Genomic DNA, 20017 nt, shown 5'->3' on the forward strand with positions numbered 1-20017 from the left:
ACCATCTGCTTTTCCACTCCTCACCCCACTCACTCTCTTCCCCTCCTGCAACCATAGCTCAATTAGTTTAAGAGAGTTGGCCTCAGGCACTGAGGATGGCTCTGTGGCCTCTGCCTCAGGCACTAAAAAAATGGCTCCATTGCTGACCAATGGAGCAATAGCCCCAGATGGGCAGAGCAGCACCCCATAGTGGGCTTGTAGGGTGGATCCAGGTCCGAGTGCATGCGGAGGTCTGTCTCTCTGCCTCCCCATCTCTCACCAAAAAAAAATTATGCTGTTAGGTGCATAAAATTTTAGAATTATCTTTTCCTTAACAGATTGACATTTTAGTCATTATGAAGGTCTTCATCTGCCTTCTTTTGAAAATATTTTTTATTTCATGTTTTCATGTTATTCCTAGTTTCACCTTTACTTTCATTCTTATATTTAAGTATTTAAAATGTTTTTACCATATATTTTAATTTTAAAAAATCTACTTTAGCAATTATTGTGCAGTTATATTTAATGTACTGCTTTTTTATTTATCATCTTATATTAGTTTTCTGTTTGTCTCACCTAATCATAAATTAGTCATTTTTAACTACTTTTAAGGTAATGCTAAAGCCTAGGATTACTCCTCTCACCCCTTTTGTTCATGTACTTTAATTATAAATATACCTTAAACCCCACAAGACATCATTGTTTTGTACCATCATTATTTTGTATTTTCATCAATTCTGTTGATCTTCATCCCTTCCTGCATTTTGGAGTTTAAATCTAGGGTAATATTCCTTCTACCTACAGAACTTTATTTGACATTTATTTTAATGTGGAAATACTGAAGACAAATCTCTCTATATAAGTTTACCTAAAAATATTCCTTGTCTTCATGCTGAAGGTTATTGTCATAAGATAAAAAATTCTAAATTTGGCATTTTTATTTTTTCCCCGGACATTGCAGGTAGCACTGTATATTGTATTTTGGATTCCATCATTTCTGTTGGGAAAACAACAGAAATGAGTCTAATACTGCTCCTTGGAAGGTAATATGCATTCTTTCCCCTAACTGCTTTCAGTCTTTCTCTTTGCCTTTGATCTTAACCCCTTCTGCTATGGATATACATAAGTGTGCTTTTCTATATATTTTATTCTTCTTAGGTTTATGGAACTTCTTAAATGTTTGGCTCAATGCCTTTTGTTAGTTTTGAAAAATTATAGGCCATTATCCCTTTTAAAATTGCCTCTATTCTGTCTTCTACCATTCTGGAACTATAAATGCATATAAGTTAGACCATTTTTTAAAAATGTCTCTTCTATCTCTATTGCATTTTCTGTACCTTCACTTTTTTTTAATTCTCCATATTTGTTTGAATAGTTTATACTCATTTCTTTTTCTGATATTAAACCCACATGTTATTTTTTTTAGTTTCAGCGATTGCATTTTACATTTTCAGAATTTTAACCAAATTCTTTTTATAATTTCTATATATCTAGTAAAATTTCTCATCATTTTATCCATTTTTAAAATATAATCACAGTTATGTTAAACTGGTATTTTAGTAAGCTGTTAAGTCTCTTTACATTTTCTGTTTTTCTTTTGGGTCCTCTTCCTAGGTATGTTAGGTGACCATTGTTGAATGATGAACTTTGTATGTAAGAAATTGTAGATGATGATGATAGCTCTCGCTACACGGGACCCACCTTTTTTCTATTATGTGACTAGAGCAGAAATAGACACCTATGAGGAAACAGTTTGATTTCAGACTGAGTTTTGGACTCATGGTGTTAACCTTTCCTCTGTTTCATCTCAACGCTGCAGTAAAGGTCCCCAGGGTGCTAAATGAGAGCTCTAGGTGTTTACTAGCACCCCTCCTATTTGCTGGGTTCTGAACTCATATTTTTGCCTTCAAATCACTGGGAACTAACAAAAGTTTTATCAAACTTTCCACCTGCTTTTTATACACCACAGCTTAAGAATTGGCAAATTATTCAAAAAGGAAACTAGTGTGGAGTGACAAGGCAATTTCTCTACACCTCTCTTCTTCAAGATCTTGGTCTTCTAAATCCTGGTTATGTTAAAAGGCCTAGCTCTCATTTCTGTCTCCATAGCCTCATAATATCACCAAAAGTTTGCTCAAATTTTCTTTCCTGACTTTTCCCCTGTACTGCTTAATTACTGGGATATGTCCCAAGGGGAAAAGTCATAAGTAGACAAGCTGGAATCTTCTTAATGGACTTCCCTTTTATTTAGGATTTTGGTACCTCAAGTTATGAACTCCACAGAAACTCCCTGATTATTACAGATTTTTTTTCATATTTTATCCAGATTTTCTAGTTATCAATCAAAATAGAAATATACTGATGATACCAACTACAACTTTTTGTATTGTTTCTCTTTTAAGAGGAAGTGTCTTATCAGACAGCTTATGGTTTTGAAGATAAAGCATAAGCATGTAGACTCATTTTGTAAAACCAATTTACTGGGTATCCCATTACTGGGCTGATGTTGTACTATACACTAAATATATACAGCACAGTGACATTATTTTTGTCCTCAAGGGTTCCTAGTCCAGTTGGGTGACAAGCAAGTAAACATATGACATGTACAGTGTGCTGAGTGCTCAGATAGACATGTACATAGGATTCTCCAATAAATGGAGGAAAGGAGATTTATGTAGTCAGGCAATTGGGGAAAGAAACAAAATAATTCTGGTTGCTATGGCACATTCTGGTTTTGTCCACTTAAAAAGTTCCTACTGCTATACAGGATCAAAGGGCACGTCTCCCCAGGTATCAGAGAGATAGGTCAAAGTACTTTCAATTCCTTTTTGTGCACTACATATTAGTTACCAAAACACTGTGGGAAAGAAATGTGTATAAACTATATATCAGTTAGTACCTTCTTGCCCTTTGGATTTCAGGGTATAATTAGCCCCGACTCCAGACAATTCCACAGCCTATGATATCTTTTAATTTCTAAAATTTACTATCTCAGAGGTTCTGCCTTCTACACAACCTTGTACTCCGAATATTTATCAGTGTGGAATCATTATGTTGTGAGAAATAAAAGTCCCAACACAAAAAATAAGGAGCTTAGATATGAAAGGGGCTTTACTGACTTATCTAACTGCAAAATTAAATTGGAGATGGAAGGCTAGTTAATTCCCCGTGCCCACATCGTCATCTCTTCTCTGTGTTCACATTTGATCTTGTGGTCAGAGGACTCACCTAAAGCTGAACTTTCTTTTTTTCTCGTTCACATTCATGTGAGAGTTTTCCTCTCAGAATTTTAGCAAAAGTCCTACATTTTATCCTGATTATATCAACTAGGGTCACATGACAAACACTGAAGCTATGGTTATGGCCAGGAAAATGGAACTACTGTGCAGATGGAATCATCTTCCCTTGGACACAGTAACTCTGATTGGGGGGTGGACACCTAAATGAATCTAAGGATCAAGGACAGAGAACAATAAATTGATACTTTTTGTATATAACTGAAAATGTCCACTACATCCACCTACACCAAAAAGTCAGTTTCTATTGGACTTTCTTCCAGAGAATATACCCACACACAAAGCTGCATGAAATATTTAGGTATTACCATAGATTTGCTAAGCAATCAGATGTAGTTGTGGAATATGCCTTTTACAGCAGAGAGAGCAAAATTCCATCTTAGCTATAATTATCTCACTCTCCCATTTTATTTCCAGCTATCCCTTATCTGGTGTCACTTTCAGGTGGAAACATTACTAGCCAGCTCATGAATCACTTTCCCTTTCTTCCCTAATTCAGAGGTCATAGAAGTAAGTGTTAGATTGGAGCTGCCCCGTTGCTCCACAGTAAACATGAACAAGAAGCACAGCATGGTTGGATGAAGCTTCTGGGGAGAAATATCAATATACATTTTTTTTTAAATGCACACATGCCATAAATTAGTGATTTTAATAACATGACAGTACTTTCCATTATAAACCAGATATTTTGTACCAAATAAACAGCCTATTGTTGGACACAGAATAGCTTTAGATTTTTCCTCCTATACTAGCAGATAGTTAAGACTTTGAGGATTCTATGAATAAAAGGGGAGAAAAGCCTTTTTTTGGTCTTCTAATATATTCCACAAAGCCAGAATGTGAGACAGTTTTACCTACTTCCTTGATTTTTCCAACCTCATTGTCTTGCAACGATGAGAGACAAAGCCATGCAATACTTTTTGCTTCTAAAAATAATTAAAAACTGCAAGGTCTGTGTGTCTTATTCTTAAGTCAAAATGATTTATGCTACTTATTATTTAATGACTGATGCTTTGACATCCTCATTGCACAGATGCAATTGAAAATATGATCACATTGTGATATATGTTGGAGGCAAGCATTTTTGTTTTTACACTCTGTATTTAATTCATTCAACATTCTTTTCACTTCATTGCTCCCTCTCTCCCCTGGCAAGAATAAACTCATACACCCAGCTTAGATCAGCTGTCAGTGAACACTGAGAGGTTCCTAAATTTGGCAGAATCCCCTCCCCTTCACAAGAGATATTCCAAATGAACAAGCTTGAATGCTGGGCTTTCCACCCCTCACAACCCAAATTTTCAAGTCTTTAAACTCCTTCCTTCTCTCTTCAAGTCTCAAGGGGAATTGCACTGATAAGGTTTCTATTCATCAAAAGAATGGAATGGCAGTAGCTCTGCTATTCCCAGGACAGCTCCTCTGGAAAAGGGCGGCTTCTCCCCTGAGAAGCTATTAGAAAGAACAGGAGTTCTCCAGCTCCCATCATGAATGCATCACTCCATTTCAGTTATTGTTTCTGTGGATTCCTTTTCCTCTTGACTCTCTCCCCCACCCTCAAGCAGTTTTTAAAATCCATTACCTAGGGAGTTTCAAATTGTATCTGACCTATTGATTCCATGAGATGGCCATGTCCAATGGGCATGCAATACAATATACAACCTGGAGCCCAGAAAAAGGCAACTTCCTGATAAAATGAGGAATACTGAACAGTAAACCACAATTTGGAATTTCTAGGGAGATAAAAAAAAATATTAAGTTTTCTGACTTGGGTTGGAAAATGAAACAGTATATGAAAGAAAACCTATGTAAAGCATAAAGCATTATGTAAATATAAGATATGGCCTTTACTAATAAAAATGAAAAAAATCTAATCTTAATTAGTTAGGGGCTATCTCCATCTCATGCATGTATCTCATCCATATCTCTATACCAGATTTCAGGAGGTTTTCAGTGCTGGTCTATACCTCTAAATCAGGGGATGTTTACAAGAAAGGAGGGCGTTATATGAAAACCTGTCAGTTCTCACTTTTTTGGAATTTCAGAGAAAGGCTTTGTGGGAGGTAGCAGAAACAGATCAAGAGCAAACACAGCTTAAACCTCCCTCTGTTGCAGGGTGTCTATCAAAGCAGAGTCTGTTGGAAAGCTATACCTTTCACACTTGACACTGGATGTGAATATCTCTGGTCTAAGATAATGGCTATGCCATGGACCGTGATATTGGATAATTTAATCCTGTTTAATTAAACCAAATCTTGATTTTGTGCTAACCTGTGACCCAATCCCTATGTTAGTCTCTTTGGGGATATTAAAAATATGTAGGACATGGCCCATAACCTCAAGGAGTTAAGAATATAATTAAAGGGACTTACAATTGAATTAGTTCATAAAGGGGGGAAGGTGCTACAAATTGTTATAAGAATCATTCTTCATTTTATTGCCTTTAGCTTGAACAATCAAATAGTCATACTTTGGAGGGAAAATTAATATGTACAAATAAAAGAGAGACACACGCTTTTATATTGTGCCTAAAGCAATAAAGCTTGCTTTGTCTCAGTTCTTCTGCAGAATAAGTAGACAGACATACAGGATTAGATATATAATGTGTGGGCACTCTTCAGTAACCACTATTGAACTTCAAAATGAGTTTAGTCATTAGCTTTGATAAATGAGGAGCCTGTTATTGATTTTTACACATGTCTATCATGGGATCTATTTAAAAAGAACAGTCAATTCCAGGAAAGATTATGTTAATCTTATTGGTTTGATTTCCTAATGGGAGGAGGCAGAGCAGAGAGTAAAAGGAGAGGTCCAAAAACTGGCCATATCAGTATCAATTTCTTGAATCCATTCAAAAAGCAATTATTTGGAAGAAAGCTAAGATTATATTGATAAATCTTTCCAGACAATTTTAAGCAACAGCTTGGGAGGATCATGAGGAAGGACATTGACAGGAGGAATACAATTACAAATTTATTTGTCTTTTTATGGTTCAGTTAAGAGTATCTTAGGTAGTCCAGCACATGGCAGCTCGTCAAACTTCACAGGGTAGCTGTCAGAGTTTTGACTGATGTACAAGAACGACTTGCTCATGTTTGCCCTTCCTTTCAGGGGAGTGCACACAGGTAAGACAGCTTGTTGGTAATTTTTATTTAATGCTCCCAGGATCTGTGGCTGCACTTTTATTGAAAGTTCTGACAATAAAATCCCACTCCCCGAAATTTCCAAGGTTTCTGCTGCAAGCACTTCTCCACTTAAACAGGCTCTTCCTCTGGGATTAGACAACTCTTTAGGGTCTTTTCTGATGCTTTCTGATCTTGGAGACAGCTGTTTAGTATGTTGGAGACCATTTTATTTTGTTTTGTTTTGTTTCTTTCTTTCTTTTTTTTTTTTTGTTTTTTTTTTTTTTGTTAGCTCCACTGAGAAAGCATCTAAAAGAAAAATGAAACACAAGGAATTAGCAGTGTGAAGGCACAGCAGGGCTCCAGGGAAGCCTTCATGGTTCTGAACTGGCAAATGTCAACTTGTACCAAGTCTGACGGTTTTCAACATTCTCCCCAATCCCTTCTCCATTCCTCACCTCCAGTGCAATCTATTCATTAAGTGAAGCTGTCCATTCCATACTTGTCTTTTAAGTTGGTCCTAGAATTTTACCTTATTTTTCTAAAGATTGAGTGTTTTAGTCTCAAAACCTCTCTCAAGCGGGTTGAGTTCTGGACTGTTTAGTGTTTCATCGGAAGTGTTTTTAATTAAGTAGGCATTACAAACCAGTTTTCATACCCTTGAAATACTTGGGCGTGTGTTTGAGGACAATAAATTGTAATATGGCCTGGAAATGCCTTAGCGTGGTAAAGGCAGCTATCTAACACATCCACCTCATCTTTGCTCCATCTGTATGGATTGTGTCAATGAGATATTCAGAGACCTGTCATAATGCTGATGAACACAGCTATCATTATTTGGTTCCCAATGTGAAATCCAAAACTTGATTTGTATTCTCACATAGAAAGTATGAAGTGCTATGACATAAGGCTTGATTGGTAAAGATTTGAAGGTATACTCTATTATTAGAAATAATTATTTCCCCCTCATGTGGTATATTCTTATTGTATCCAGTAACGTCTTATATGATATTTGTGTAATTCTAACATTTTTGGATTCTACTCCTAAAACATGCTAATTGTTTCATTAAAAAAAAAATCTTACCACAGCATAAAAGTGTATGAAGAATATAAACTGAGAATAAAGTCCAGTTCTTTAAAATTAACAAGTTTAGCTTTATAAAAAAATAAGCTTAATTGTTCTGCAGGAAAAAAATAATACTAAAACTCAGGGTCCAGAAAATAACAAAATGCTCATGCCACATAAACACTGGGGCATTTTGGAGGGGTTAATACATCCTAAGAAGCATGGAAAAAGTGAGAAAGCAAGGCACCCTACATGTTGAAACTTAACATTTCTGTGTAGAAGGAACACATATATATCATCTCTATTTATATTTTATTGTCCAAAGCAAATCACATGGCTCACCCTTGCTCAATGGGCTGGAAGTGTATTCATGAGTATGAATGGAGCACCTCTGGATATTAGTGAATATTATACAAGATTTGGCAAAAGTAAGTTTGCAGTTGTGAGTACAAAAAAACACAGTTTTATTCTTACATTTACTATTAATTATTGTACTGACTACAAACAACTGGAATCCTACTCTTGCACCATCCTGTATAGTTTCTACTTCTCATTTTAGAGATGAGAAGCCCCAGTGATTTTCATCTCTGTATCCTAAGTGACTGTTACACCATCTGATCCAGAGTACTAGTTAGTATAAATAATTTAATAAGGGCTTGAACCTAGGCACTCTGATTCATGTCTGTCCCCACCTGTTCCCTCGGTGCTCAAAAATAAAGATCATATTTATAAAGTAGATTCCAAAGAGCAATTTCACATCTTTTTGTTTGTTTGTTTGTTTGTTTCAGAAAAATGACCCAAGGTTATTAAGAAAGGTGTTTATTCTGTTTTTGGATTTAAGGAAACTGATACATAGAGAAAAGGTAGCTTACCTAAGATTTTATAGTAAGTGGTAGGGTAAGACTCCATTCTGAATCCCTGAATCTCATTGAGTTTACAGGAGGGTGTAAGTCAGCAGCCCAGGTGACAGCAGGCCTGGGGCAAAGAAATATCCGTTTGGCATCTGTTTCCGATTCAGTTGTCTTCAAATTTTTGCATTGTGGACTTCCTTTCATCAGGTTCTAATTCAATGTAAATGGGAAACCCTAGTCTTACTTTCTACAATTTGCTGAAGTAGTCCTTTCAAACTATTTGCATGCATCTTTTCAAATTAATGTTTTACATTTCTTTGGATAAATACCCAGAAATGGAATTGCTAGGTCAGATGGCAGTTCCATTTTTTTTTTTTTTAGTTTATTTTTTTTTTCATTTTTCTGAAGCTGGAAACAGGGAGAGACAGTCAGACAGACTCCCGCATGCGCCCGACTGGGATCCACCTGGCACGCCCACCATGGGGCGATGCTCTGCCCACCAGGGGGCAATGCTCTGCCCATCCTGGGCATCGCCATGTTGCGACCAGAGCCACTCTAGCGCCTGGGGCAGAGGCCACAGAGCCATCCCCAGCGCCCGGGCCATCTTTGCTCCAATGGAGCCTTGGCTGCAGGAGGGGAAGAGAGAGACAGAGAGGAAAGCGCGGCAGAGGGGTGGAGAAGCAAATAGGCGCTTCTCCTGTGTGCCCTGCCCGGGAATCGAACCCTGGTCCTCTGCACGCTAGGCCGATGCTCTACTGCTGAGCCAACCTGCCAGGGCGGCAGTTTCATTTTTATGTTTTTGAGGACCCTCTGTACTGTTTCCACAGTGGCTGCACCAGTTTGCAATCCCACCAGCAGTGCACGAGGGTTCCCTTGTCTCCTCATCCTTACCCTGGCCAACACTTGCTTGTTGATTTATTGACAAAAACCATTCTGAGAGGTGTGAGGTGATATCTCATTGTGGTCTTAATTTGCATTCCCTTGATGATTAGTCATGTTGAGCATTCCTTTGCCCTGACATCTCTCCCATGACGCCCCTGCCAAGCAGAGAATACCTGCTGCAGTGGGAAAATACTACAGCTCACATCCCACTTGGAGCCATAGCACACATTTCCCTTATAATGTGAACTTGTGACTTCAACACAGGCCAAGGCAACACAGAGTCAGGGGGCTGCTTACTGAAGAAATGCCCCATGAAAGCTGACTTCACACTTCTGTGGAATTTACTTATTAGACTTGGGTTTTTAAATATTATTCCTCTTGATTATTATTGATATTTATGCCTTTATAATTTTTTAATCATATAAGCTTTTCTTGATTATATCTTATATTAATATATACTTAAAATGTTTGGCTGATGAATATTCAGTCTTATCTCAGTTTTACAGTGAGGCATCAGGAAGATATAAAAGAATACTATTTGTAGTCAGTACTCTTTTGAAGAGAATCCTTTCTGCTCTCTAAATTTCCATTGATATTCAGCTACGGTAACATGCTGCCAAAAGGTTGTCTCTTTTGTGAGCCTATCAAATTCTCCCTGAGATTCTGTCTTTGGGTAAAAAACAGGTTTTTGAGTCTTCAGAGAGAATGTTTATCTGATGGCGTCCCCCAATATACAAAGATCAGATAGCTACATAGGGAATGGGACTATATGTATTTATATTTTAGTTATAGTTACAGAAAAATCAAACATTTTTTTAAATTATTTTACCCTGATAGGAATGTGATTATTCTAGATATTGATGGATTATTCCTTACCCCGTGTTTTCTGCAAAGTCCAGATATTTTCAAAAGGATGTTATGCAGGAAAACTATATATTTAGGAATATTCAACCTCTGAGACATTCTGGAAGTAAATAAGTTTAATACTTTTAAGTTCAAATGTGCAAGATTTTCACAATGTCCTAGAAATTAAAATAGATATTATTTTAGTTATATCTATAACCTCTTTATAGTTATTTTAACATGCCAACTATATTAACATATAATTTAACTATTGGAATAAAATGACAATTTAAGTTATTGAAAGAAATGTCAAAGTTGATTTTAATTTTGAGAAGATTGAAAATCTTGTCATATTTAGGAACATACAGAATTAACATAAAAATGAGTTAAAAATCATATTTTTCTTGCCTATAAAGTAGTATGACAATAACTCAAACTGATATGAAGATTAGGTACATTAGTAGTTAAGACAATGGTAATTTTGCTGACATAGGTTAGAAAACTATTTTTTTTTAGCAGTAACTTTATCATAAATCAAGAGCTTACATATTTGTGGGCCTCTTTATGCTCTATTCTGTTTCATTTGGGCTATTTATACTTATACCCATAATATATTGCTAATTATTGTGAATTTAGAAAAAGTCTTATATCTGATGGTGTGAACCCTTTAGGTATTTCTTCTTTTTGATAGTTTTGTGAACTCTTGGTCCTTTATTTTCCATAAAAATTTAGAATCTGCTTCTCAATTACCAAAAAAAATTTTTAGGATTTTGATTGAGATTGTATTTTGGGATAACTGATATCGAATCTATAAAAGCATTATATTTCCCACTTATTTTATTCTTTAATTTCTCGCAGTAATGTTTTATACTTTTCTGTAAAGAGAATTTGCATAGGTTTATTGTTAATATTTGCTTTTATTTTATGTTCCTTTTTAAAATTTTTATTTAGAAAATTGAATTTAACAGGGTGACATTGATCAATAATAGTACATAGATTTCAAGTAAAGTTTCTATAGCATTTGAACTGTTAACTATGTTGTATACCCATTACCCAAAGTCAAATTATCTTCCATCACCGTATATTTGTCTTTCTTTACTCCCTTCCTGCAACCCCCTCCCCACCTCCCCCACACCCCTTCTCTCTGGTAACCACTTCAGTTTAATTTATGTCCATGAGACTCAGTTTTATATCCCACCTATATGTGAAATCACACAGTTCTTACCTTTTTCTGATTTATTATTTCATTCAATATAATGTTCTCAAGGTCCATTCATGTTGTCGTAAATGGCACTATGTCATCATTTCTTATGGCTGAGTATATTCCATTGGGTATATGGACCACCTCTTCTTTATCCAATCCTCTATCGAAGGACACTTTGGTTGTTTCCATGTTTGGCCATGGAAAAATGCTTCAATGAACAAGTGTGTGCATGTGCCTTTATGTACCAAATTTTTGAGTTTTCAGTGTAAACAGTAGAGGGATTGCTGCGTCATATGGTAGTTATTAATTTTTTGAGGAACCGCTATACTTTCTTCCATAATGGTTGTACTAATTTACATTCCCACCAACAGTGAATGAGGGTTCCTTTTTTTCCACAGCCTCTCCAACCCTTATTACCTGTCTTGTTGATAATAGCAAATCTAACAAGTGTGAGGTGATATCTCATTGTAGTTTTGATTTGCATTTCTCTAATAGCTAGTGAAGATGAGCATCTTTTCATATATCTGTTGGCCATTTGTATTTTTTCCTGGGAGAAATGTCTCTTCATGTCCTCTTCCCATTTTTTTTATTGGATTGTTTCTTGTTTGTTGCTGAGTTTTGTGAGTTCTTTATATATTTTGGATATTATTCCATGTGAACTGTTGTTTGAAAATATCATTTCCTAGTTAGCTGGTTGCCTATTTGTTTTGTTGACAGTTTCTTTTGCTGTGCAGAAGCTTCTTAGTTTGATGTAGTCCCATTCATTTATCTTTGCCTTTACTTCCCTTGCCTTTCGAATCAAATTCATAAAATGTTCTCTATGGCCAAGGTCCATGAATTTAATACTTGTGATTTCTTCTATGTAATTTATTATTTCAGATCTTATATTTAGGTCTTTGATACATTTTGAATTAGTTTTTGTGCAAGAAGACAAACTGTAGTCAAGTGTCATTCTTTTGTGACTTTTCAATTTTCCCAACATTATTTATTGAAGAGGTTTTCTTTTCTCCATTGTGTATTTTTGGCCCCTTTGTCAAAGGTCATTTGACCATATATATGTGGTTTTATTTCTGGGCTCTCCATTCTGTTTCATTAGTCTGAGTGTCTGTTTTTTCTGCTGACACTAGGCTGTTTTGATTATCGTGGCTCTATAATATAATTTGAAGTCAGATAGTGTAATACCTCTGGATTCATTCATTTTTATCAGAATTGGTTTGGCTATTCATGGTTTTTTATGGTTCCATACAAACCTGACATTTTTTTGTTTTATTTCTTTTAAAAATGACATTAAGATTTTGATGGGGATTGCATTAATTTTGTATGTTGCTTTGGGTAATAAGGTCATTTTAACTATGTTGATTTTTCCAATCTATGAACATGGAATATTTCTCCATTTCATTGTGTCTTTTTCTATTTTTTTTCAATAATGCTTTGTAGTTTTCAGTATATAGGTCCTTCACATCCTTTGTTAAATTTATTCCTACGTATTTAATTTTTTTATTGCAATTGTGAAAGTAATTGTGTTTTTGAGTTCATTTTCCAAAATTTTATTGTTTCCAAAGTTTTATTGTAGGAAAGTAATAGACTTTTGTATATTGATTTTGTATCTTACAACTATAATGTATTGGTTTATTGTTTATAATAGTTTTCAGTGTAGTCTTTGGGGTTTTCTATGCACAGGATCATGTCATCTGCAAAATGGAATAACTTTACTTCTTCTTTCCCAATATGGATGCCTTTTATTGTTTTCTCTTGCCTAATTGCTCTGTCTGAAACTTCTAGAAGAACTATGTTGAATAAGTGTGGAGAGAGTGGGCAGCCTTGTCCTGTTCCTAGTTTTAGAGAAAAACCCTTCATTTTTTTGCCATTTGGTATTGATATTAACTGATCGTTTGTCATACATGGCCTTTATCATGTTGAGGTACTTTTTTTCCATTGCAATTTTATTGAGTGTTTTAAACATAAAAAATGTTGTGTCTTATCGAATGCCTTTTCTACATTTATTGATAGAATCATCTGATTTTTTTGTTGTTTTGTTGATGTGGTGTCTTACATTCATTGATTTCCATATGTTGAATCATCTTTTTGCTCCTGGAATAAATCCCTCTTGATTATGATGTATTATTTTTTTAATGTGTTGTTGTATTTGATTTACTAGTATTTTGTTTAGGATTTTTGCATCTGTATTCATTAGAGATATTGGTCTGTAGTTTGTGAGTGAGTGTGTGTGTGTGTGTGTGTGTGTGTGTGTGTGTGTGTGTGTGTGGTCCTTGTCAGGTTTTAGTATGAGTGTTATGTAGGCCTCATAAAATGTGTTAGGGAGTACTGATGCTTCTTTTATATTTTAGAAGACTTTGAGAAGGATAGTTACCAAATCTTTAAATGATAGAATTCACTTGTGTAGACATCTGGTCCTGGACTTCTATTTTGGGGGAGGTTTTTATAGTTGTTTTTATTTCCTACCTGCTTATGAGACCATTTAAGTTTTCCACTTCTTCATGACTCCATCTAGGATGATTGTGTAGTTCTAGATATTTATATATTTCTTCTAGATTGTTAACTTTGGTAGCATACAAACTTTCAAAATCTTTTTCCTCTTTTATTTTGAATTTTGTTTATATGAGTTCTTACTCTTTTTTTCTCAGTGATACTAGCCAGGGGTTTGTCAATTTTATCGATCTTTTCAAAAAACCACTTCTTTTTTGTATTAATTTTTTAATAGTGTTTTTTTTTCTATTTAGGTCTGCTCTAATTTTTACTATTCCCTTTCTTCTGCTGACTTTGGGTTGCCTTTGTTCTTTTTCTATTTCTTTTTTTTTTTTAATATTTTATTTATTGATTTTTTAGAGAGAGAGAGACAGAGAGAGAGAAGGGGGAGGAGAGGAAGCATCAACTCCCATATGTGCCTTGACCAGGCAAGCCCAAGGTTTCGAACCGGCGACCTCAGTGTTCTAGGTCGACGCTTTATCCCACTGTGCCACCACAGGTCAGGCTGTTCTTTTTCTATTTCTTTAAGGTGTAATATTAACTTGTTTATTGAGATCTCTCTTATATCTTGGTATAAGACTTTAGTAATATAAACTTCACTCTTATCACTGCTTTTGCTGCATCCCAGAAATTTTTATATGCCTTTTTGTCATTTTTATTTGTGTACATGTCTTTTGATCTCTGCATTTCTTTTGAATTCCATAATTTTGTGCCTTTTTTTTTTTTTTTGCAATAAAATTCTAATTTCAAAGCCTTATGGTCAAAAACTATGCTTGGTATAATTTTAATCTTCCTGAATTTGTTGATGTTAATTTTGTGGCCCAACATATGGTCTATCCTTGAGAATGTTCCATGCACACTGGAAAAGAATGTATTATTTAATGTTTTGGGATGAAATGTTGTGTAAATGTCTATTTTGTTCATTTGGTCTAGTGTGTCATTTAAGGCTAATATTTCTTTTTTTTCTATTTAAAGACTTTATTCATTTTAGAAAGGAGAGGGGAGAGAGAGAAAGAGAAAGGGGAAAGGGGGGAGGAGCAGGAAGTATCAACTCTCATATGTGCTTTGTCCAGGCAAGCTCAGGGTTTCAAATCAGTTATCTCAGTGTTCCAGGACAATGCTTTATCTACTGTGTCACCACAGGTCAGGCTGAGGTCAATATTTCTTTATTGATTTTCTGTTTGGATGATATATCTAAAATGTAAATGGTGTATTGATATCTCTAAGTATGATTTTATTTTTGTCAGTTTCTATTTTTAGATTAGTTAGTAGATGTCTTATATATTTTGGTGCTCCCTGGTTTGGTGCATTTATATTAGGAATATATTATATTAATTAGTGATATATTATCTTGATACAATGTCCCTTTTATCAGTATGAAATGTCAATCTTTCTCTCTGGTTACCTTTGTTACTTGAAATTAGCATTGTCAGATATGAGTATGACTACACCTGCTTTTCTCTGGAGATTATTTGTTTGGAGAAACATTTTCCAACCTTTCACTTTGAGTCTACTCTTGATCTTGCATCTTAGATGTGTCTTTTGAAGGCAGCATATGGTTGGGTTTTGCTTTTTTATCCAATTTGTTCCTCTGTGCCTCTTTATTGTTGAGTTCAGTCCATTTACAATTAAGGTGATTATTGACATTTGAGGATTTTCTATAGACATTTTATGTTTTGTTTTCTGGTAGCTGTGTCTTATTTGGCTCTTCTCTTTTGTGTTTCTGTCAGTTGTTTTTGTTTGGTGGTATTTTATACTTCTTCCCCCTGTTTCCTCTTTTTTTTTTAAGGTGTGTATTTAGTAGTGGCTTTTTTATTGGTGGTTACCATTAGGTTATTAAAACTGTGATATGTACAAGAGTCCTTTGTCTTATGAGTGCTTCTCTACTCCATCCTTGTTTGCTACTAAAGATGTTTATCCTCTCCCCTTTTAAGTTATTGTTGTCACAGATTTTCTTTGTTTTTATTGTGACCTTGCTGAAGCTTTTACTTGTAGGTTTTTTTATTTTATTTATTCAATTTAGAGGGGTGGAGGGAGAGAAGGAGAGAGAGAGTGAGAAGTGTGGGAGGAGGAGCAGAAAGTATTGACTCCCATATGTGCCTTGACCAGGCAGTTCCCAGGGATTCCAACCAGCAGCTTCAGCATTTCAGGTCAACACTTTATCCACTGCACCACCACAGGTCAGGATACTTGTAGTGTTAATTTGTTTTGTTCTTTGTGTCGGGTTGAATAACCCCCTTGAGTATTTCCTGCAGTGGAAGTTTTCTGGTGATAAATTCCCTCAGCTTCTGTATGTCTGCAAAAGTTTTTATTTCTCCTTTATATTTGAAAGATAACTTTTTGATAGATACAGTATTCTTGGCTGGTAATTCCTCTCTTTCAATACTTGGGTGCACTCTCTTCTGGGTTGTAGAGTTTCTGCTGAGAAGTCTGGTGATAAACTAATGAGCTTTTCTTTATATGTTTTTCTTTTTTTTCCCAGCTGCCTTGAGGAATCTTTCTTTGTCATTGGTTTTTGACTATTTAATTATAATGTGCTTTGGAGTAGGTCTGGTTGGGTTGAGGTAACTTGACATTTTATTTGCTCCTTGGATTCAAGTCTAACTCTTTCCATAAACTTTGAAAATTCTCATCAATTATTTCTTTGAATAGACTCTCCATTCCTTTCTCCTTCCTCTTCTAATATACCCACTATTCTTATATTGCTCTTTGTGGTGTAGTCAGACAATTATTGTAGAGCTGTCTCATTTTTTAAAATTCATGAGTCTCTCTCCTCTTCTCTGTGTAAAATCTCTAGTTGCCGGTCTTTGATGTCACTGATTCTTTCCTCTATCTGGCTTGTTCTATTGGCTAAACTTGCTACCTCAGTTTTCCATTCATGTATTGAGTTCTTTCTCTGTTTTAAAAGTTTCAATCACCTTGGTGAGCTCATTAAGTTGCCTATTGGTGTTTTCTCACATCTCATTGAATATTTTCAGAACTTCAATTTTGACATCTTTATCATTTATCTTCAAGGTTTTCCATGTGATTGAGTTTGTTTTTTTTTTTTTCCTGGAGGTTTTAAGTTTTCTTTCTGAATTATGTGTCTGTCCTTTGTAGCCCTGGTATTTGATTTCTTCTTTCAGGATTGCATTTGAGAGTGGTATGTTAAGAACTCTAACAAAAACAAACAATAAAAAGTATAAAGTACAATAAAAATTTTAAAAATAATGACAATTATAAAAGGAAAACCACAGAAAACAAAGATCAAAAACCAAAATAAAAAACAAACAAAACATCCACAAAAATAAAAAATATCAAAATTATAGAAAATAAAATTCAAAAGAGAAGAAGAGAAGAAGAAAACAAGAAAAAATAAAAACAAAAGAAAAAATAAATTTTGGTTTTGAGAGGTTACTATTTTCTTCCAGTGGATGTTGCTGTATTACTTTTTAGCTCTGTGAAATTCTGAGCTGTCTTCTGCTGAGATGTTGCTCTCACAATGATGTAGGTGGGGCTGCAGTTGCATTGGTGAGTGCTGCATTCTGTGAAGTCTTTATGGCTTTGGCTTTATGGCTTAAGTGTTCTGGCTTTATGGCTCTAGCAATGGTGATCTCAGGCCTGCAGGTGCTGCTCTTCACATCTCAATAGAACAGGGACCAGATATGGAGTGCCTCTGTTTTTCAGGGGAAAAAGTGGCTCTGGAGAGCTGGCTGTGGGGTTTGTCTCTGCCACTCTTCATACCCATGAGGTGAGAGAGGCAGGGTCTGGAAGGCTGGGGGACTGCACTTTAGTTTTCTCTGTCTCTGCTGATTGTGGGCTGCAGGCAGACAATAGGAACACTGGCTGTGACCCTGAGCTTGCCACCTCCTCAATCCACTATCTACCCCTTTGCCCTCTATCTCACTGCTCTTTGCAGCAGAAGGAGACCCAATCACTCTGGGCTTCCTTTTCTGTAACCTGGAGGAAAAAATGAGACAGCTGAAACTTCCCTCCTCCCTGTAGTCCAGCAGAGGAAACAAAAAACCCAGTCACTGTGGGTTTGTCTTCTCTACAGAGTTAACCACATATGTGTTTTATCTTCTGTCCTCCTTTTCAACCTGTCCCACCTTTAGTCCATTTGGTGCATGGGTCTTTCAGGTGCACCAGTGAACCCAGTTGGGGTTCCTTTCCTGTCTTATATTTGTTCAATTTGTTGAAATTTCAAGGGGAGAGATCAGGAGTTTCTCTCATGCCACCATTACTCTGACATCATCCTTATGTTCTTATTACTAGTATTGTTTTTAGCTTCATTTTCAAAATGTCTGTTGCTAGTAAATTAGAAAAAAATTTATTTATATATATCGATTAATCTTGTAACTAGGATTTTGCTAACTTTACTATTAATTCTACTGGATTTTATGAGTTCAATTGAAGATATTGGAAACATGATTTTTGTGAATAATTAAAGTTTTATTTATTCCTTTATTTTTTCAGCTTTATTGAGATATAGTTGACATATAACACTGTAAGTTTAAGGTGTACAATGTGATAACTTGATGCCCTTGTATTTTGCAAAATGTTTATCACAGTAGAGTTAGTTAATACTTCTATCACCTCATATAGTTAACTTTTTTTTGGAGTGAGAACATTTAAGATCTATATGCTTCACAATATTCAAGCACATAAATATTTTTGCATTACATCCCAGAAATTTGGTATTTTCTATACACCTTTCATTTTCTTCTTTTGCTCTTAAATGTTTTTTTAATTTAAAAATATTTTAATTACAGTTGCATACAATGTTACATCAATTTCAGTTACAACATAATGATTAGACATTTATATAATTTATGAGTGACCACCCCAATAAGTCTAGTACATATTTGACATCATGACTCATAAATCATTCTTACAAAACATTTTACTTTATTCTCTATGTATTTTATATGCCCATGATGGTTTCTATAACTAGAAAATTTTCCTTCTTAATCTGTACACTTTTTCCACCCCTCCTCTAATGCCCCTTCTCCCTTCAGGCAACCCATCAATTTGTTCTCTGTATCTATGAGTTGGTTTCTGTTTTTGTTCATTATGTTGTTTTTTAGATTACACATATAAGTGAAATCGTATGGTATTTGACTTTTCAAATTGTTTTATTTCACTTAGCATAAATTCTGGGTCCAACCATGTTGTCACAAATAGCAAGATTTTCTTCTTTTATATGGATAATATTCCACTGTATATGCACACCATTTCTTTATCCATTACTCTATAGACAGACACTTAGGTTGCTTCCTTATCTTGGTTATTGTAAATAATGCCACAACAAATATTAGGTTACAGATATCTTTTTGAGTTAGTTTTGTGAATTTATTCAGATAAATATGCAGAAGTGCTATTCCTGGTTCATATGATAGTGCTACTTTTAAAGTTTTGAGGAAATTCCATACTGTTTTTTATAGTGGCTGTACCAATTTACAATCTAACCAACAATGCATGATGGTTCCCTTTTTTCCACATATCCACAAACACTTGTTTGTTACTTTATTGACAGTAGACATTCTTAGAAGTATGAGGTGCTATCTCATTGTGGTTTTCATTTGCATTTCCCTGTTGATTAGTGATGCTGGGTATCCTTTCCAATGTCTGTTGGCCATTATTTGTTCTCTTGGGAGAAAAATCTAATCAAGTTCTCTGCTCAACTTTTATTTAGATTGTTTCATTTTTTTGGTGTACAGTTGAATGAGTTACCTATACATTTTGGATATTAACCCCTCATCAGATGCATCATGGGTGAATATCTCCTCTAATTCAATAGGTTGTCTTTTTGTTTTCTTAGTTTCTATTGTTGTGCAATCTTTTTATTTTGATGTAGTTCCATTTGTTTCTTTCTTTTTGTTTCTCTTGCTCAAAAAGACATTTCCAAAAAAATATTACTAAGAGTTATGTCAAAAAGTTTTCTGCTTATACTTTCTTCTAGAAATTTTATTTAAGTCTTTCTATTTTAAGTTTATTCTTGTATATAATGTAAAAAAATGATCGAGTTCATTATTTGCATGTTTATTATTTTCAGCTTCCCCAACACCATTTATTCAATACACTGTCTTTACCACATAGTATATTTTTGCCCCCTTTGTCATAAGTTAATTGATCATATAGGTATTTGTTTATGTCTGGGCTCTCTATTCAGTTCCATTGATCTAGGTGTCTGTTTTTATGGCAGTACTATGCTGTTTTGATTATTATAGCTTTATAACATAGATTGATACCATGCAATGTGATACCTCCAATTTTTTTCTCAATATTGCTTTGGCTAGTCAAGGCCTTTT

The 20017-nt window shown here is 35.0% G+C and overlaps 1 long non-coding RNA gene across 1 annotated transcript in view; it reads right to left on the minus strand.

The window, feature by feature from the left end:
* Positions 1 to 8387: 8387 nt before the first annotated feature.
* The window catches only part of LOC136377292 (uncharacterized), a 32760-nt gene continuing 21130 nt past the window's right edge, over positions 8388 to 20017 (minus strand). Inside the window, exons 2-3 of the long non-coding RNA XR_010746275.1 lie at positions 10070 to 10157; positions 8388 to 8521 (exon numbers count right to left, since the gene is read on the minus strand). This is a non-coding gene — a long non-coding RNA (uncharacterized lncRNA). The remainder of the gene's footprint in view (positions 8522 to 10069; positions 10158 to 20017) is intronic.

This window comes from Saccopteryx leptura, chromosome 6, assembly GCF_036850995.1.
Source record: "Saccopteryx leptura isolate mSacLep1 chromosome 6, mSacLep1_pri_phased_curated, whole genome shotgun sequence".
Lineage (NCBI taxonomy): Eukaryota > Metazoa > Chordata > Mammalia > Chiroptera > Emballonuridae > Saccopteryx > Saccopteryx leptura.